General features: G+C 39.2%; 1 protein-coding gene and 1 pseudogene across 1 annotated transcript in view; one reads left to right on the top strand and one right to left on the bottom strand.

Moving 5' to 3' along the window:
- The window catches only part of LOC102825944, a 30,671-nt pseudogene extending 28,448 nt beyond the window's left edge, over positions 1-2,223 (bottom strand).
- CA8 (carbonic anhydrase VIII) overlaps positions 1-21,213 on the top strand; it is a 187,988-nt gene that overhangs the window by 52,108 nt on the left and 114,667 nt on the right. The gene's annotated exons all lie outside the window — the stretch shown is intronic.

The raw sequence follows: 21,213 nt of genomic DNA, 5'->3' as shown, positions 1-21,213 counted from the left end.
CAATGAACAGCTACCAAAAGAAAAGAATGATCACACCTTTATCTCAGCAGTTCTGCCAGGTATCTGTGGCCACTCCGATTCTTCCCCCGCTTGGTTTCACCCAAGATGGCGGCTCCTGGAGCAGCTGAGCATCCCGACCTATAAAGCAATGGATTTCTTGCTTCTGCCACAAATTCCCTAACTGTAAGCCTTCCAACCTGCTAAATATTCCTTTATATGTGGTTCAGCATTCTGGGACCATCCCCTGAGCCTGCTTGGTTAAGTATCCTGTGTCGTTGTTGGCGGAGGTCTTCACTGCACTTCCACCTGATCCGCTATCTTGTTTGTTCCTCTCATAATCCCATTTTAAAAGTCAGACAAGCTCATAATGCCTATGTGAATGAATACTCGGAAGATGTAAAAATCAAAAGTACTTTTTATCTCATTTGTCTAGTGGTGCTAGATAGAAATACCACAAGTAGATAGTTTCAATAAACAGAAGTCAATCTTCTCATAGTTTAGGAGCTAGAAGTCTGACCTCAGAACACCAGCTCTGGAGAAAGGTCCTTGTTTCATTTCAACATTGTAGGTCCAACATTCGTGTGTTTTGGCACCAATCTTCCTCTGGACCTAAGAGGTTCACAATCCAGGGGCCCCAGGTCTAAAAGATGCACATATTCCACTCCCAACTCTTCTTTCACGGTGACAATGAGTCCCTCTGTGCATGCATATGAGGTGATTGAAAATACCATGACATGGATCATGGGAACCTTAGTCCTCAAACTGACATCTTTGCCCTTGAACACTTTAAAGAGGTGAATGCAAAATGCCATTTAATTTCTTGACTGTTGCCTCCAGGTGTGTTGATAGTGGATCCAAGCAAAATGAAGTCAATGAAAATGTAAGTCTTTTGTCCATTTTCATGATGCTTTTTATTGGTCTAGTTATGAGGATTTGTATTGAATTCCATACTGAATGCTGTAGACTTTGATCTACAGTAAGTATTTCAAGTCCTTTTCGCTTTCAGCAAGCAAGATTATACCATCTGCAGACTGCTGGTTGTTAATGATTCTTCCTCCAATCCTGATACATGTTCTTCTTCATATAATCTAGTTTCTCAGATTATTTGCTTAGCATTCAGACTGAATAGGTGTGGTGAAAAAGGATACAACCCTTACACACCTTTCCTGATTTTATACCATTCTTCATCCCCTTGTTCTCTTGAAACAACTGCCCCTTAGTCTATTTACATGCTCTTCATGAGCTTTATTAAATATTGTAGAATTTCTATTCTTCACAATTTTATCCATGGTTTGTTATGGTACACACAGTCAATAAAGCACAAGTAAAAATCTTTCTGTAGCCAAGATCCATCTGCTGTCAGCAGTGATATCCCGCGTTTCATGTCCTCTTCTGAATCTGGCTTGAATTGCTGTCAGCTCCCTGGCAATGTCCCTGTTGCACTGCTACAACAGTTTTTTTTTTTTAAATTATACTGAGTAAAATTTTGCTTACATGTGATATTGCTCAGTGATTTCCATATTTCATTGGATCACCTTTCTTTGGAATGGATACAAAAATGGATCTCTTCCAATCAGTTGAACAGGTAGCTGCCTTCCAAATCTCTTAGCATAAATGAATGAGTGCTTCCAGAACCTCATCAGTTTGTTGAAATGTTTCCATTTGTATTCTGTGAATTACTGGTACCTTGTTTTCCACCAGTGCCTTCAGTGCAGCTTGGACTCGTCCCTACTTTGGTTCTTTGTCATGTGCTGCCTTCTGAAATGGTTGAACATCGACCAATTCTTTTTTTTTTTTTTTGAAAATTTTAAGGATGTTTGGGTTAAATGCCTATTGCATGAATGAAAGAATAAATCATGCTCTGACACAATCCAGACTCAAAGAAGCCCACGCCATCCAGTTTTCATATATGTTGCTTACAACGCCCTATACCCATGGCCCAGTAGTATATATGTCCCAGTCATTATTGGGTTCATTAAGCAGGCAGTCATAGAGGTTTAGCTGCTTCTCTGTTATTTGGTGCAGACGTTCTTTAGCAAAGAGGCTAAGAAGGATGCAGTTCTCCAACATCTCTCTCTTTCTGTTCTCATAGAGCAGGTAGGATCTTTTGGTTTCTATGGACTCATCAGTTCGCTCCTGCCACAGAGGCAAAGGGATTTCAATTAGGTCTTTTTGGGAATCTGTTGGACTGTCACTTCTGTAAAAGCATTGAAATGATGCCATGCTGAGCAAAGGAGAGGCTAGGCTGCATCTTGACAGAGCAAGCACCTGTGCCAGAGCTGGGAAAATGGTGGGAACTGCCATTGTCTGCCGGGTCTGCACCAGAACCCTCAACCGATTCTTTTGTTATGTTGTTGTGAAGTGCCTTGGAGTCAGTTCCAACCCATAGCGAACCTGTATAGTGTTTCTGAGGAGCAGCTGGTGAACTTGAACTGCTGACCTTGCAGTTCAAACGGTTTTGCAGCCTCGTGCATTAACCCACAGCACCACACCAGAACTGTATATTCCTTTCATTTTCTTTTTATGCTTCCTTCATCATTCAGTATTTTGCCCATAGCCTTGGCTTTTTTTCCCTTCAGCTCTTTCTGTTTGAGAAATGCTGAATATCCTCTTCTCTTTTGGTGGTCTAGCTCCAGGTCTTGGCAAATTTTATTATAATATTTGTTGCTATCTTTTCAAGCTGCCCTTTGAAATTTCCTTTTAGCTCTTTTACTTTATCATTTCATCCAGTTGCTTTAGTTTCTTAGTTCAACAGCAAGTTTCAGAATCTCTTCTGACATTCACTTTGGTTGTGTCTTTCTTTCTGTCTTTTGTTTTGTTTTGTTTTTTAAGTTTTTATTGTGAATCGAGTGATATCTAGTGAATCGACATGGGAGAACATCGGCTTTACAACATCGTTTTATTGCAATGATTACAATTGCCTCTGTGCATCATCATTCAACAGTATTTGCTCCTGTTCCGTTTTGTTTTTCATTTTTTGTGGGGGATGGGGGATGTACACAGAAACACTCAGAAATATATAATAATTTAAACAACCAAAGGGCACATCCTGCAAGCCTGACTCCTGGCCACCAGCACCCAGTCCCTCTTTTTCCATGAGTCAAGAGTCCTCAGCTGCTCCCTTTCTGTATGTCCTCATCTCTGCTCAATTTCTGGTGTGGCTACTTCTCTGGATAGGGACCCACACTCTGCTTGTGCTCTTCTCTGAATGTTCTAGGGTCCTCTGTTTCTGTACTATAAGATAAACTACTCGTTTTTGTTACAAAACTTCTATCTTTACAGTTGTGAAAGTCTCAATTGATCATGATAACAATTTCTCACTATTGAACCATAAGAATCTTATCCCCATCTCTTTTCACCAGACCCATCTAGACAAGATGAAAACTATTCAATGGGGATTCTACTTCCCCATCCCCCACACTCTTAAACTAAACTCCCTCTTCAAAACTTGTAAACCAGTCACTTTGTGCCTTTATCATCCCCTTGTTTTAGTTAGATAATACGTAAGTTGCCCATCCTTATCTACCCTGTATACAGAGGGGATAGGATTGATACTTGATGTGAAGACTCTTTCCCTCTCATTTGGTATTTTGAGCTGCTACATCCATAAGTATAGGTCAAGTTCATCAAATTGTAGCAATTTACACCTTTATCAAAATTTTTTTTTTTTTTTTTTTTAAATATTCCTCTAGTCGAGTTCTGATTATCAAGCCATCAAGGTTAGGTCAAATGGGTACTATCTGCCACTTTGGCTGTTCTTGTGCATCTCTCCTTACTTCATATCAATTATACACTTCATTCTCAGCTCTAACCCTCATGGCTGTGTCCTTGTCCATATGCTCAGGAGTACCCAAGTCTCACCATACTTCGAACCAACCAGCCCTTCCTCTTCTCTCTCTCTTCTCCAGGTCAACTCTTTCTGTCATTTTAATGATCTTTTGCTTTCTTTATGTATGATGATGTCATCCCACAACTCCTGTGGCCTTCAGTCATTAGTGCCTAATGCATTAAAGCTGTTGAGATGGTTTCTAAATTCATGTGGGATATATTCAAGGTCATATTTTGGCTCTTGTGGACTTGCTTTAGTTTTCTTTAGCTTTAGCCTGAAGCTACATAGGAGCAATTGATGACCTGTTCCAAAGTCAGCCCATAGTCTTGTTTGTCTGATAATACTGATCTTCTCCATCATCTCTTCCCACAGATATAGTCAATTTGATTACTATGTATTCCATCTGGTAAGGTTCACATGTAAAGTCGCCATTTGTATTGTTGAAAAAAGTATTTGCAGTGAATAAGTTAATCTTGCACAACTGTTATCATATGATCTCCATAATTGTTTCTGTCACCAAAGCCATATTTTCCAACTTTTGCATTCCAATTACCTGTAATTGTCAGTGCATCTTGATGCATGTTTAATTATTCTCACACTAAAGAAGTTGGTAGAAATCTTCAGTTTCATTACCATTGGCTTTAGTGTGTAGATTTTTGGCTGGTGAGTAAATTTGATGCATTATAAGCTCCTGGTGGTGGTGGTGGTGGTTGTTATGTTCCTTGGAGTTGGTTCTGACTCATAGTGACCCTGTATTGGGTTTTCAAGGCTGTTAATCTTTATGGAAGCTAGAAGCCTCATGTGAGATGGGTGGTAGATTCAAACTGCTGACTTTGAGGTTAGCAGCCCTACTCATAACCACTATACTACCATACCAGAGTTCCTTTAATAGACTCATATAGACACGTAAATAGTGATTTCATTATGTTGTAAAAAGCTAAAGCTGTTAATCATTATTTAAGTGCCCTGAATTCTTAGTTATGGATATCTTTATTATTTTCCTTTTGATCCATGGAGATGATTATTATAGTAACTTTAAAACTGATGAACAATTTCATATGAGTTATTGCATACATTTGTTTAATCATTAATTTGTTTACATATTATCCCAAATATTAATAAAGAATTTGTGAAATGGTAAGAAATGACTTAAACATAAAATGTGGTGTCTTTATTTTAATTTGTTGTTCTTGTTAAATACCCTTCAGTTCTGACACATAACAACCCTGTATAGGGTTTCCAAGAAGCAGCATCTGGTGAGCTTGTGGTTGAAACTAACTTTGTAGTCTAGCACTCTAGCCCACAGTACCACACTAGGACTCCAATCTGTTAGCTGCTCCTTGGAAACCCTGTCAGAGTCACTATGACTTGGAACTGATTTGACAGCATTTAACAACAACAACAACAATTTTTAAGTTGATAATTTTACATGGTCTGGGAATGATATAAATTTTGGCAGAAAAGATGTTCCTCACCCCTCCTCAACATGGTCTTTTATGAGTAGGAACCAACTCAGTGGCATTTAACAACAGCAGCAACACAATATGATTATTTGGACCAAAAGAAGGAACATCTTGTCTTATATGAAATTATTATTATTGTTCAGAACCTTGGCATCTCTCACAAGGCTGACACTTTGAGCCAGATGGATAAAGAGATGAAGGAGTTAGAACCTTGTGTTACAGCCTGTGCAATAGCTATGACTGTTGAAATGCCTTCACATTTTGGTAAAGCAAATAAACAAAGAAAACCCCCGAATTTTATGTTTCCTGAATTGTAATGAACACTTGTTTTTTTTTGAACTTCACAAACATTGCAGATACTACTTTAATTCAGTATGTTTATTTTTCATCTATTAAAATGCATTTAGTTAAGAAACCTCACAGTTTACTGAATAGAAGGCAAATTATGATGTTGAACAAACAGAAATGTTCTTTCAGCTGTACCACATGAGGTGGCAATCTGCCTTCCCCTTAGAAGTGGAAGTGGAGAAGGCCAATTTGTCCTTTGGAAAAGCTTGAACCTACGTTTGATTTTGTAGGCTATTTAAAAATATTTCTTTCAGTAGATTATTCTTTGTCATCGTTTGAAGAGATCTAAAAAGTGGTTTAGTAAACTAAATTTGAAAGAAGAATTTATGATAGGTAATTTTCTGATATGAGGCAAATTTCTGAAAGATTGAAAATAGTTCCTATACATAGCTATGTATAAAGTTAATGAATGGGTTTTTATACACTTATTATAAATAGAGACTATTTTAAATTGGATTCTAACATATGAACTCTACAATAAAACTCATCCCAATATACTTTCAGATAACAAACTCTAATATGACAATCTGGTCAGTAATCAGGTGACCATTCCTATACGTTCCTTCTAGTCACCTGTCTGTCCATCATGTGTATATCTGATCAAAAAATATGTCATACCAACATATGTTTCAGCAATATGTCCAATATATAATTCATGGAGTTCTTGCTATTATTAGAAGAGAGGGTCACAACACAGTATATGCAATTTTCCTTCTGCCTTTTTTCAGGTTGTTGAGCTTCTAGAAGATATAATTGATTGTTTCTGTGTTACTCAAAGGACTTCATACTTGTAGGGAATAGATACACCCAAAAAACAAACTCACAGGTATCAAGTCGGTTCTGCTCACCATGACTTTATAGGACAAAGTAGAACTGCTCCACAGTGTTTATCAGACAATAAATCTTTTTGCGAACAGTTAGCCTCATGTTTCTCCCATGGAGTGTCTGGTGGATTTGAACCACTGACATTGTAGTTAGCAGACCAATGCTTATCCCATTGTACTACCAAGGCTCCTGGAAAGAGATGTAGTAGAAAAAACAGACAGTATAAAGTTTTTTGCCATTAGAATTGAATTGTTATTCTTAGATTCTATCCAGTCAGTTCTGACACATAGTGACCCTTTGTACAACCGAACAAAATGCTATCAACTAACGTTTGAAAGGCACTGTGCTCAATATAAATTATACTGAGTATAATAATAAGCATTATAAAATATAAAATGTTGTTGTTTTTAAGTGCCATCAAGTGGTTCCTACTCATAGTGACCCTGTATAGGGTTTCTGAGGAATAACTGGTGAGCTTGAACCACTGACCTTGCAGTTTAAACCAACCTTGCTGTTTAAACTGACCTTGCGGTCCAGCACATTAACCCACAGCACCGCACCAGGACTCCCTCAAAAGTCTAGTAAGTTAAAAATCAGTGAGACACAACATACAGAAGTGTAGATAATGATGAGTTATGGAAGGTCTGAGTTCAAGGATGCTGCTAGGGAGCACAGTGGGGCTGCCTCTGTGAATGTGTAAACAGTGTATGTTGTTGTATATGTGTGCCAGTATGGTATTGCTGAGGCTTCAGTCAGAAATCCTGGGTTAAAATTCAAGCTTTGCTATTTTTAGGAAGCTAGTAAACCTCTTCAAGCCTCAATGTTTCTATCTATAACAGTGACTAGCTCAGAGGTTGACAAAGAGTGAACACTTACATATGCATTTCTGTATTTCTATTATTAAGATGAGAAGAAGGGGGAATTAACAAATTGATTGTGGTTATGGAACAGACAGTGCTCCTATGCAAGTTCAGGTTGAAGCAGAAGAATATTAAAACAAGTCCAAAAGAGCCAAAATACTACCTTCAGGATATCCCATTTGCATTTAGAGACCATCGTGAGAAAAAATTTGACACACTAAACACTACAGACCAAATGGCCAGAAGGGTTGTGGGTTAGCATCAAGAACATCATACAGGAAGAAAGTAAAAGGTCATTAAAAAGACGGGAAAGAAAGAAAGGACCAAATGATGTTAGAAGAAACTCTGAAACTTGTTCTTGATTATAGATAAAGTGACTGGAAGAAAAGATGATGTAAACGCTGAACAGAAAATTCCAAAGGACAGCTGGAGAAGACAAAGTCAAGAATTATTATGAAATGTGCAAAGACTTGGAGTTAAAAAAACAAAAGAACATGCTCGGCATTTCTGAAGTTGAAAGAATTGAAGAAAATATGAAAGTTTTGAGTTGTATTAGTGAAGGTTTCTATGAGCATAATATTGGAGTCCTGGTGTGGCACTGTAGGATAAGCACTGAATCACAAGGCTGGTTTGAACCACAAGGTCCAGTAGTTCAAACTCGCCAATGGCTCCTCGGAAACCCTATACAGGGTTGCTATGTGCTGGAAACAACTCGACAGCATATGATAACAACATGGGCATAATGTTGAATGATGCATAAAGCATCAAAAGAAGATGGAAGGAATACACAGAGTCACTGTGCCAAAAAGAATTGGTCAGTGTTTAAACATTTCAGGAAGAAGCATATGATCAAGAACTGAAGGTACTGAAGGAAGAAGTCCAAACTGCACTGAGGGTATTGGTGAGAAACAAGGCTCCAAGAACTGATGCAATACCTATTGAAATGTCTCAGAAAACTGATGTAGTACTGGAAGCACTCGCTACTCTATGCCAAGAAATTTAGAAGTTAGGTACCTGACTGGAAGAGATCCATATTTATACCCATTGCAAAGAAAGGTGACCTGGCAGAATGCAGAAACCATCAAATATTATCATTACTATCACATGCAAGTAAAATTTTGTTGAAGATAATTCAAAAATACTTGCAGCAGTACATGGACAGGGAACTGCCAAGAATTCAAACTGATTTCAGAGAGGACATAGAATAAGGGATATCATTACTGATATTAGCTGGATCTTGGCTGAAGGAGAGAATACCAGAAAGAATGTCTGTTTCATTGAGAATAATGAAAGACAGTTGAATGTCTTTCATTGGATGATAAACTATGAACAACATTGTGAAGAATGAGAATTCCAGAACACTTAATTGTGCTCATGTGGAACTTGTATATAGACCAAGAGGTAGTCATTTGAACAGGATACTGAAAGGTTTAAAATCAGGATAGGTGAGCGTCAGTATTATATTATTTTACCATACTTATCTAATTTAGAAGTTGGACTGTATGAAGAAGAATGCAACATCAGGATTGGAGGAAGGCTCATTAACAACTAGCTATATGCAGGTGACACAGCCTTACTTGCTGAAAGCTTAAAGGACTTGAAGCATTTACTTACGAAGATAAAAGAATACAGCTTCCATTATGGATTACACCTCAGTGTAGAGAAAAGAAAAATCCACACAACTAGACCAGTAAATAATAGAATGATAAATGGAGAAAAGATTGAAGTCATCAATAATTTCATTTTATTGGATCCGCAAAATCAATGCTCATGGTAGCAACAGTTGAGAAATAAAAGACCACATTGCCTTGGGCAAATCTGAAGCAAAAGATTTATTTAAAGTATTAAAGAGCAAAAATGTCACTTTGAGGATTAAGATGTGCCTAGATCAATCCATGGTATTTTCAATGGACTCATAGGCATTTGAAAGCTAGACAATGAATAAGGAAGAGTGGAAAGTGGATTCATTGAGTTATGGACTACCAGAGGAACAACAAACACAAATGTCTTGGAAGAAGTACAACCAGAATGTTCTGTAGAAGGGAGGATGGTGAGACTTAGTCTCATGTGCTTTGGATATATTATCAGAAGGGACCAGTCTCTGGAAAAGGACATTATGTGTGATAAAGTAGAGGTCCAGCAAAAAAGATGAAGACCCTCAATGAAATAGGTTGACGTGGTGGCAACGATGGGCTCAAACACAATTGTGAGGATGGTACAGAACTGGGCAGTGTTTAATTTTGTTGTACGTAGGGTAGCTAGGAGTATGAACTATGTTGTAAGCACCTACCGACAACAATAAGTAATGGATGTGCCAAATAAAATCACCCAGAAATCCTATACAGGGTTGCTATGAATTGGAACTGACTCCATGACACTTAACAGTAACACCATCGAATCAATTCAGACTCTTCATGATTCTATAGGACAGAGTTGAACTGCTCCATAGGGTTGCTGAGACTGCTTCATGTTCCTCCCACGGAGTGACTAGTGGTTTGTTGATCTTTTGACTAGCATCCCAATACTTACACCATTCTACCACCCAGGCTCCTTTATGGATGTGCAGTAGACTTTATATTACCAGTTCATATTATAGTTAATATAGTTAATATTGGGGAAAGATAGTTGACTAATGGTATTATAAATGTTCTAATTGAAGGATGTTAAGTGATACTTAACTTTGCACAATCTTAACTAATATAAACAATACATAACATTGTTTTTTAAATGTAAGAACAACAGCTTAAAATAGCACAGTGATGTTAGTAACATAATAGAGCCCTTACACTGCTCTGCTGTGTTTAAATACATTTCCCCTCTTAGCTTAATCAGGCTTCACACAACAAAAAATCACTATGAAATTCTAGTATAGCATGCAGTGAACCATATGGGAAGTTGGACTTTTTGCAACATGATTTCCTAACAGGTAGCCAGCTCTGGGATGTAAATTGTTAGTCCAGGAGAGCTACCTGCTAATTTCTGGTACCTCATGTTTCATATCTGACTTCTGTGTAGTTATGTAACCTCAGTTCCTTCAGTGGTACATATTGTTGTTGTTAAGTGCCTTGAATTGGTTCCAACTCATAGTGACCCTATATAGGGTTTCTGAGGAGTGACTGTTAAGTTTGAACTGCCGACATTGTGGTTATCCTCCAGCTCCACACCAGTACTCCTCTTTGTACATTGTTGTTGTTAAGTGCCTTGGAGTAGGTTCCGACTTTATGGTTCAAACCAACTTTGCAGTCCAGCACATTAGCCCACAGTGCCACAACAGGACTCCTGTGTATATATACATGCATATATATATATATATATATGTATATGTTGTTGTTCAGTGTCGTTGAGTCAGTTCCGACCCATAGCAACCCTGTATAGATAGGGTTTCCGAGAAGCGGCTGGTAAGTTTGAACCACTGAGCTTGCTGTTCAAACTGACTTTGCAGTCTGGTGCATTAACCCGAATGCATGTATATATAGACTTCTGGTGTGGTGCTGTAGGATCAGTACCACACCACAAGATTGGTGGTTCAAACCCACCAGCTGCTCCTCAGAAACTCTGTACAGGGTCGCTGTGGATCGGAATCACTCGAAGGATGTTAACCAAACAACATATATATGTATATCTATATGGTGGAGGTTATGTGCCGTGGGATTGGACCTGACTCATAGAAGCACTACATAGAATTTCCGAGGCTCTAAATCTTCATGGGAGCAGAAAGCTTCATCTTTCTCCCACAGAAGACCTTGAGACTTAGCAGCAGCCCAACTTGTAACCACTATGCTACTAGAGTTCCATATATATATATATATGTATATATATATATTTATATACATATGTACATATGTGATGAACAGGCAGTGTTCGTTCTTTGTGCATGTATATATATATGTATTTTGAGCCACACAGTCGAGTGGTTCAGACTCACCAGCTGCTCCTTGGAAACCCTATACAGGGTCGCTATGAGTCAGAACTGACTTGACAGCTCTTAACAATAATACTGAAAGTATTATTGCTTGCTGAAAGTGAAGAGGACTTGAAACATTACTTATGAAGATTAAAGAGCACAGCCTTCGATATGGATTACATCCTCACCACTGGACCAATAAACAACATTCTTATCTATGGAGAAAAGATTGAAGTTGTCAAGGACTTCATTCTTCTTGGATCAACTATCAATATTCGCGGAAGCTGCGTTCAGGGATTCGATGACGTATTGCATTGGGCAAATCTGCTGCACAGGAACTTTTTAAAGTATTGAAGAGCAGAGATGTCAGCTTGAGGACTAAGGTGCACCTGACCCCAGGCCATGGTGTTTTCAATAGCCTCATATGGATGCGAAAGCTGAACAGTGAATAAGGAAGATCGTAGAAGAATTGATGCCTTTGAGTTGTGGTGTTGGAGGAGAATACTGAAAGTGCCATGAACTGCCAAAAGAACCAATAGATCTGTTTTGGAAGAAGTGCAGCCAGAGTGCTCCTTGGAGGCCAAGATGGCTAAGCTTCGTCTCTCATACTTTGGACATATTGTCTGGAGGAAACAGTTGCTGGAGAAGGATGTCATGCTGGGTAAGGTGGAGGGGCAGAGAAAAAGAGGAAGACCCCTAATGAGATGGATTGGCCAGGTGGCATCACTGATGGACTCAAGTGTGGCAGCGGTAGTGAGGTTGGCCCAGGATCGAACATTGTTTCGTTCTGCTGTGCATGGGGTCGCTATGAGTCAGTTCCGACTCGATGGCACCTGACAACAACAACCACAACAATAATACATACACCCCCCCCATATCTATACACATATGCATATATTAAAGCTTTGAAATAAACAGGGAAAAAATCCAGGTTTTAAATTTTTGAATATACAAGATTGTTGTTGCTAGTCAATCGCCAACTATTGAAGCTCCCATGCACAAAGAGTGAACACTGTCTGGCCATGACCATGATCAGCAGGGATGTGCTGAAACCTGCTCGAAGTATAGCAGTACATATATACCTCCACTACTAGGTGGGTGGTGGCTATGCACAGCTCTGTAAGTATAGGGAGAGGACATTTATCCTTTGTTGTTGTTAAGTGCTGTCGACTGGGTTTTCTGACACATAGTGACCCTGTGTAGGGCATCCAAGGAGTGGCTGGTGAGTTTGAACTACTGACCTTGTGGTTCAAACTGACCTGGTGGTCCAGTGCCTATCCTTGCAGCACCACACCAGGAGATTTAGCTTAAAATCTGACAATTGAAAAATGAATTTCATTCATCAATTCATGTCATGTTCACTTGGGAACCCAGAAGTAGGCAATGCTCTAACCTAACTTGACTAATGGATCACCTAGAGCTTTGGGGGCTGTAGTTTATTCAGTGGAATTTGTTCTTAGAGTTAATCCACTTCCCATGATAAATCCCTAGATGCTGGAGAGAACATTTGTCTGCACTGTGTAATTGAAGCCCTACACAAGGTTGCTATGAGTCAGGACCAACTCGGTGGCATTAACAACACTTCAAACCCACACAGCAATGCTGCAGAATAAAGATCCAGTGATCTGCCTTTGTAATAATTACATTCAAGCATATTCTGTGGAGCACTTCTACTCAGTAACACATGGAGTTATCATGAGTTGGAATCAATTCTACCAAAGACTTTGGTTTTAAAAAATTCTTCGGTAGCTATAAACTGGCAACGTCTGTGAAGACATGCAATAAGGAGAATCTTTCTTTTTCTTCTGCCTGAGTTCTGGACAAATTAGGAACCAAATTGTTCTTCATGTGAAAAACAAACATTACCTCTATTGCATAAACTGAATATGAATGAAGATAGGATGTACCCAGAATGAGGCAGACTAACCCACTTAGTTATAAGCTATGTGGAGGAGAGTTAGGTGTGGGGCAAGACTGGCAGGGGTGGTGTTCCAAGAAGGATTTGCTAGCCTGTTCCTCGGGAGAAAAGAAGAAGAAGTTAGCTGAAGGGTGAAAGGAAGGCCAACTTTATTTAGGGAAAATCCCTCTTCATAGAACCTGGCAACAGGAAAGAAGCATTTCCTGTTAAGAAGACTAACTCCTCAAAATTCTCCAACTCGCTCTTTAAAATTCCATTGCACTAGACACCAGCAGGAGACTGAGCACATCTGGGGATCAGTAAAGTTATTCCTGTTTGCTTTTTTTAGCAGGCTTTTTCATTTTAACCCTGTTGTTAGGTGTCATCGAGTCGGCATCAACTCTATGCTCAGCATAGCGACCCTATGCACATCAGAATGAAATACTGCCCGATTCTGGACCTGTAGGGACCCTTTTTTGCTTGCTGCTCCATTGTACCTAAGATGATCACATGTTTTCTCACTTTTTAGAAAGATGTGTAGAGTTTAGTTTTTTTTTACCTCCCTAATTTACTTTGATGAGTTTTTGCCCAATTCCACACCTCAGCCTGTGCTTTACACTATTTAGATCTTGGCTTTAACTAAGGATTATTATGGATTGGCATAACATTCTAATATTTTAATGCTGACCTGGGACTTAAATCATTAATCTTCTTCTCAATTCAGGTTGTATAACACTGGAAAGGTTTTCAGTAGTTTTAAAAAAACAAACATCACGTATCTACCTTGTTATGTGGAATACTGGTGTGGTGCTGTGGGCTAATGTGCCAGACTGCAAAGCCGTTTGAACTGCAAGGCTGGCGGTTCAAGCTTACCAGCTGTTTCTCAGAAACCCTATACAGGGTCGCTATGGGTCAGAATCGACTGGACGGCACTTAGCAACAACAACCTTGTTATGCAGAACAAATATTACAGATTTTTTATCAGTAGGCATTGTTCCTAATTAACTTATCAGTTTTGACATGCTTTGTTTACCTGTGTTTTAAAACTGATCTGGTGTTTGAATTTATTAATGATTTCCATGAATAGTCAGTAGCTTGGATCAAGCATTGTAAAATAAAAATCTGACCATTAGCCATGGTCTGTTACTTTCTTCTCCTCAGCTGAGCTCTGGTGTACTGTTACCTTTGGGCCTTTCCTCTTCTAGATGCTTATTTCCCTACGAGCTAGTGAGAAGGAAGACATTACTGAGGTTGGGTCTGTGAAGGAAGCAAGATGGTGGGATGGTATATCTTTCAGTTAACATGATTTAGTGTTTTTCATTTTTTTTTTAAAAAGCCAGAGCCAGTGAGCAGTATAAAATGTAAGAAAATTGTGTGTGGGTGTGTAAGGAGACATTTACAGAAAAATTGATCACAGAGTTTTCCGTATGCCCTCTTCCCTTCTTACTACACACTGCTTCTAGTATTACATCTTGCATTGTTAAAATCGATGAACTTATACAGATACATTATTATTAGCTGACGTCCATATTTTAAAGAGTTCATTTTGTGTTATACAGTCCTATGGGTTTTTACCTATTTATCCACCATTGCCAAATCAGAATAGTTTGCCTTTAAAATGGCCTCTGACAGCATTTATTTTTAATGACCCTGAACTCCTGGTGTGGTGCTATGGGTTAATGCACTGGACTGCAAAGTTGGTTTGAACCGCAAGGTCGCACTTCAAGCTCACCAGTTGCTCCTCTGAAACAATATACAGAGTTGCTATGGGTGGGAACCAACTTGACGCCACTTAACAACAACAACAATAACTCTGTGGTTGGGAAATTGAAGTTAAGAGAAAAGCACATGAAAAGACAATGATTGAAAGGTTATATGGTAATAGAAGTTAATGCACCACATACTTGTGAAGCATCTACTGTGTATCTGGTACTGTTTCGTGCTGAGGAACTGAGCAGTGAATGAGAAATAATCTTAGGTCGAGATACTGCTCATATACCCAATAAGACAAAAGCCAAACTTGCCACCAAGTCAATTCTGACTTATGGCAACCCCATGTGTCATAGAGCAGAACTGCTCCCTGGAACTTTCTTGACTGTAATCTTTAAAGAAGCAGATCACCAGACCTTTCTTCCATGTGTCACTGAGTGGGATTGAACCACCAACATTTGGTTCAGTAGTTGAGTATAAAGTATTTTTGCCACTTGGGAACTTTATAGGGTGACAGATCTACAGAAAAAAGGACTCTTATGTGTGAGAAAAATGTTAAAGTTTGAAATATAAAAGAGAATGTTGATCACAGAATCATGAATTTGAGCAGAGTTCAGAGAAATGATATAAAGGAATAAATATTTGATGTTGGAAGCAGGATTTATTCAATAAACCAGGCTGGGGGCCATTCCAGGATGGGTGAGTTGCATGAGCTGGACCAGAAATTTCAAGCTTGTACAGTTTGTGAGGAAACTCACTGGAATAAGCTGAGGAAAACTATAAGTCTGGTGGTGCGGCAACTGCAAGTTACATGAAATTGGTGGTGGTGGTGGTTATGTGCCGTGGAGTCGGTTCCAACTCATAGTGACCCTGTATAAGGTCTCTAAGGCTGTACATCTTTACAGGAGCAGAAAGCCTTATCTTTCTCCTGTGGACCTTCTGGTAGTTGTGATTTGCTGATTGTGAGATTAGCAACCCAACTGTTAACTACTATGCTACCAGAGCTCCTTGAGCCTAAATTGTTATTGTTGTTGTTAAGTGCCGTTGAGTCGGTTCCGACCCATAGCGACCCTGTACAGGGTTTCCTAGGGTGTAAATCTTTATGGGAGTAGAAAGCCTCATCTTTCTTCCGCGGAGCGGCTGGTAGTTTCGAACCGTTGACCTTAAGGTTCGCAGCCCGATTCGTAACCACTACACTACCAGAGCTCCTTTGAGCCTAAATTAGAGCAGTGCTAATCTTTCTCAATGGAGTCTTGATGTGGCGCTGTAGGATAAGCACTGGACTGCTACCCATGGGCTGATGGTACAAACTCACCAGCCACTCTTTGGAAACCATATACAGCATTGCTGTGAGTTGGAACTGAAGATTGAATTAGAATTGTGGCCGTTCAATTTTAGTTTTGATTTCTTTTTAGTTGTAATAGATTTGCATTAACAAGGAGAAGTGTTCAGCTTTGGAATTTGCATCCTCTAATTTAATCACTTAATTTGTTGGTTTTCACTGTGTAGCAGTACTTCTGCCTGTGTTTTCTAGGCAACACTCAACAGGATTTCTCTTTTTTGAAGCACTTAAAAAGTTTTTTTTTTTTTCTTCTATGCTTTTGGCAATTTCTAGGTCTTAATATTGTTATTTGCTGTTCCAGGAGTCTCTCTCTTTCTATGCCATATCTTTTCCATTGCCCAAGTTATTTTTCAACATTGATGTCATACCTGTCATGTGCCCAGTAAGCTGTCATAATTTTCAGTATTTTTATTAATTAAAATATTTTTAGAGAATATTGATTGTGAATTAATCAATGAGGATATATCAGATTATATGTGCATTTGCAAGTGCATATATCTGAAACTTACATTCTCACCTTCCATGAGGGTGACCTGGGTTGATCTTTGGCCAGGGCACTTCATGCACAGCCACTGCTGGTCTCAGTGAAAGCTTGAATATGCCTATGATGTTGAACAGGTTTCAGTGAACTTTCTGATTAAGATGGACTGGGAAGAAGGGCTTGGCCATCTCCTTGTGAAAATCCACCAGTGAATCCCCTATTGATCATGTGTTTCGGTCTGCAACAGGACCAGGCAACATTTTGCTCTGTTGTGTATGTGATTGTCATAAGTCTGGGGACAGCTTGATGACAACTAACAACATCACAAAATATAATAGAGACACTTTCAACTTTGGTGTGAAAACTAGATTTGTACAAGCAGCACCAAATATTATTTTAGATTATTAGAATTTATTTTACTGGCTTTAGGAGTCTGAGGTGAGTTGAAAGTCCTTGGAGAACTTAATATTTTGTTTCTGGATTCCAATTAAATTTCAGCCTTCTTTATTAAAGGAAATTGATCTCTGGTTAAGCACTCACCTACTAACCTAAAGGTTGGCAATTTGAACCCACCAGGTATCCCACAAGAGTTGTCTGCTTCCCTAAAGAACTTTGGGAACATCATGGGGCAGTTCTGCTCTGTCCTAAAGGGTCACTATGAATTGGAATTGAATAGATGGTAATAGGATTAAATGTGGCAGTTCTCAAAAATCTTTTATTAAAGAATTATTCTGCTGTTTTTGAGTCTAACTCAAAACATTTAGATTGTGTTTTATGGAATGGATATTGAATTATGTGAGGACAAAGATTTGAGAGTGTTCTCTATAGAAGCAAAACTACTGAAGCCTCTGTGTGTGTGTGTGTGTGTGTGTGTGTGTATATATATATATATATATATAAAGAGAGAGAGAGAGTGTCCTCATGTGGTGTTGTGGATTAATGCACCAGACTGCAAAGCTATTTGAACTACAAGGTCAGTGGCTCAAGCTCACTTGTTGCTCTTTAGAAACCCTATACAGGGTTGCTATGGGTCAGAACTGACTCGAAGGCACTTCACAACAACTATACACACACACACAAATACATGGCAGGAGCTCTGGTAGCATAGTGCTTATGAGTCGGGCTGCTAATCTCATGGTCAGCATTTCGAAACTACCAGCAGTTCATGGGAGAAAGGTAAGAAATTCTGCTCCCATAAAGATTTACAGCCTTGGAAAACTTTTACTAGATCATTATGAGTCAGAACCTACTCTACTACCACCACCACATATACATGGAGTCCTGGTGTGCTGCTGTGGGTTAATGCACTGGACTGCAAAGTCAATTTGAGCTGCAACGTCAGCAATTCAAGCTCACTACACACTCCTTGGAAATCCTATACAGGGTTTCTATGTGTCATAACCGATTTGATGGGACTTAACAACAGCAACAACAACATACGGACATGCTTATGTACACATACATACATACATTTGTTTATATTAAGAACTGTTGAGTTAGTTTCCAACTCAAAGTGACCCTGTATAGGATTTTCAAGGCTGTAAATCTTTATGGCAGCAGAGAGCTAATGGGTTTGAATTGCTGACATATACTTATATATATATGTGTGTGTGTGTATGTGTGTATTTATCACACAGTTGTAGAGGCAGACAATCACAAGTCCTGAGCTCAGACATCAGGCTGGAGGCTTCTTCTGACTCAGGAGCAGCAAGGTCTGACAAACACAACATCTGCAAGTCAGAGGACAAGCGACTGGCTGTGGATTCAAATGAATCCAAGGTTAGCAGATTGTAGCTCATAGGCTGCAGAGGCTAATGATACTCAGGATCACAGACCACTTGCTCATGTCCAAAGAAATAGATGAAATGATGTGAATCCAGATACAGCAAGCTAGCTTTGCCAGAATGCCCATATATATATATTGAAAGCATGCCCAACCCCAAGGAAACTCCCCTTCAATTGTTTGGCAGCTCAGAGCAGGTCTAATTATATCACATCATGTCATTCTCAGCATGGGGATAGCTACATCTTAACTGCCAAACCACTGAGAATCGTGGTCTGGCCAATCTGACATACAGCCATCACAGCCCACTGTTGTAGCCACTATGTCACTCCATCATGTTGGGAGTCCTTTTTTTTTCTGAAGCATGCTTATTTACCATATGATGTCCTTCTCCAGTAACTGGTCCTTCCTGATAGCATAGCTAATGTATATAAGACAGAGTCTTGCCATCCTTGCTTCTAAGGAGCATTTTGGCTGTACTTCTTTGTTGTTGTTGTTGTTAAGTGCCGTTGAGTCGGTTCCGACCCATAGCGACCCTGTACAGGGTTTCCGAGGGTGTAAATCTTTACGGGAGTAGAAAGCCTCATCTTTCTCCCGCGGAGCGGCTGGTAGTTTCGAACCGTTGACCTTAAGGTTCGAGCCCGATTCGTAACCACTACGCTACCAGAGTTCCATATATATATATAGTTTGCTTTTGTTTTGCTCATGTCAAGATCTCCAAATAAAGGCAATATTTATGAACTCCCTCCCCACCCCCCACCCCCAGTTCAAACTCATTACTTCTTTAAGACAGATTTATTCATTCTTCTGGCAGTCATGTGTATTCAGTATTCATTGCCAATACCATGAAGCAAATGCATTAATTCTTCATTGTCCAGCTTTAGCATGCATATGAGACCATTGGAAATACCATGCCTTAGATCAGTTCTTTGGCTCAAGGTTAATCATAGTTGTGCTGCATTTGAGATTTGTTCCATTTTAATATAATTAAACTTTAAATGTAAATGCTAGGAATTTCATATTTAGAAATTTGATTTCACTTCTAATAGAATTTCAGTTTCTGGACATAATGGACTTTAACTAAATGTAAATTGAATAATTGGCTAAAAAATAGATGGGGAACCTGTGGAATGTCTAGAAAGCAGAAATGTACTTCTTTCACCTGGAGGACTGTGTCCTCACTGTACTCCAGATTCAAGCAGTCTCTCACCAGAGAGTCACATGGCTTGCTTCTGTAGCTCTTTTGTCTCTAGTCCAATGTCACATGACCAGTGACATAATCAGCCTTCCTTGACCTGCTTGCAATCCATGGCCTCCTTCTAGAATTTGTTTTTCTTCACACTGTGTAGTAGTTTTATTGTACATCCATATGTACACACACAAGTGGCATGGCTTCCAGCATCATAACAATATGCCAGTATAACAGTGACACATTGACAGTGACGAACAGATAGTTGGAAGACACTACACATGGTTACAACACTGGATGCAAGCATACTAATGATCAAACGACGTACTATGCTAGGCAAATCTGCTGCACAAGCCCAAGCCCTCTTTAAAGAGTTCAAAAGCAAAGATATCATTTTGAGGACTAAGGTGCTCCTGACCCAAGCCATGGTATTTTCAGTAACCTCATATGCATGTAAAAGTTGAACAGTAAACAAGGAATCCCTAGAAGAATTGATGCATTTGAGTTGTGGTGTTGGAGGAGGATACTAAAGGTACTGTGGACTGCCAAAAGAACAAATAAACCTATGTTAGAAGACGTATAGCCAGAATGTTCCTTAGAAGCCAGCACAACCTGACTTTGTCTCTCATTTATTGGATCTATTGTCAGGAGGGACCAGTTCCTGGAGAAGGACATCATACCTGGTAAATTGGAGATACAGCAAAAGAGGGCAACCCCAATGACATGGATTGGCACAGGAGCAACAACAAGGGGCTCAAGTGTAGCAGCAACTGTGAGGATGGTGCAGGAGTGGGTGATATTTTGTTCTGTTGTACATAAGGTTGCTATGGTTTGGAACCAACTTGATGGCACCTAACAACACAACAGTGATCATAGTGGTGGTATGGGAGTGTACAGCATTGTTGCACATGGGGTCACCATGATTCAGAGCAACTAAGAACAACAAACACATGTTACACATACACACTATATTGTATGTATGACACCCATTCAGGCAATGTCTGACTGCATACATATCCATTAACCCAAATCTTAGAAAGCCATTTTATATTCAAAATTTTAAAGTATGTACAATGATTCATTAAAATGGACACCCTTTTTCTGATGCACATTACAATATTATTACTGTATTATAAAGATGTTTTAATGTATCTGGAAATGTTTCTTTTAATTTTTTATGCATAGAAAGGTACACTGCATACTGTATACTAAGTCAGGCATTTAACTGACAGATGTTGTTGTTCTTGTTGTTGTTATGTGCCGTGGAGTTGATTCTGACTCATAGCGACCCTGTACAGGATTTCTGAGGCTATAAATCTTTATGGGAGCAGAACACCTCATCTTACATATCATGTGTGATATGTAAGTGATATTACACAAAAATCAGTGTGACGTCATTGTTCTACATTCCATTGTTGTTGTTGTTAGATGCCATCGAGTCAGTACCGACTCATAATGACCTTATGCATAGCAGAACAAAACACTGCCCGATCCTGGGCCAACCTCACTACTGTTGCCACGCTTGAGTCCATCGATGCTGCCACTTGACCAATCCATCTCATTGGGGGTCTTCCTCTTTTTC

The sequence above is a fragment of the Chrysochloris asiatica genome, unplaced genomic scaffold, assembly GCF_000296735.1.
Source record: "Chrysochloris asiatica unplaced genomic scaffold, ChrAsi1.0 scaffold00259, whole genome shotgun sequence".
Taxonomy (NCBI): Eukaryota; Metazoa; Chordata; class Mammalia; order Afrosoricida; family Chrysochloridae; genus Chrysochloris; species Chrysochloris asiatica.
This window is presented reverse-complemented; position numbering and strand designations above follow the sequence as displayed.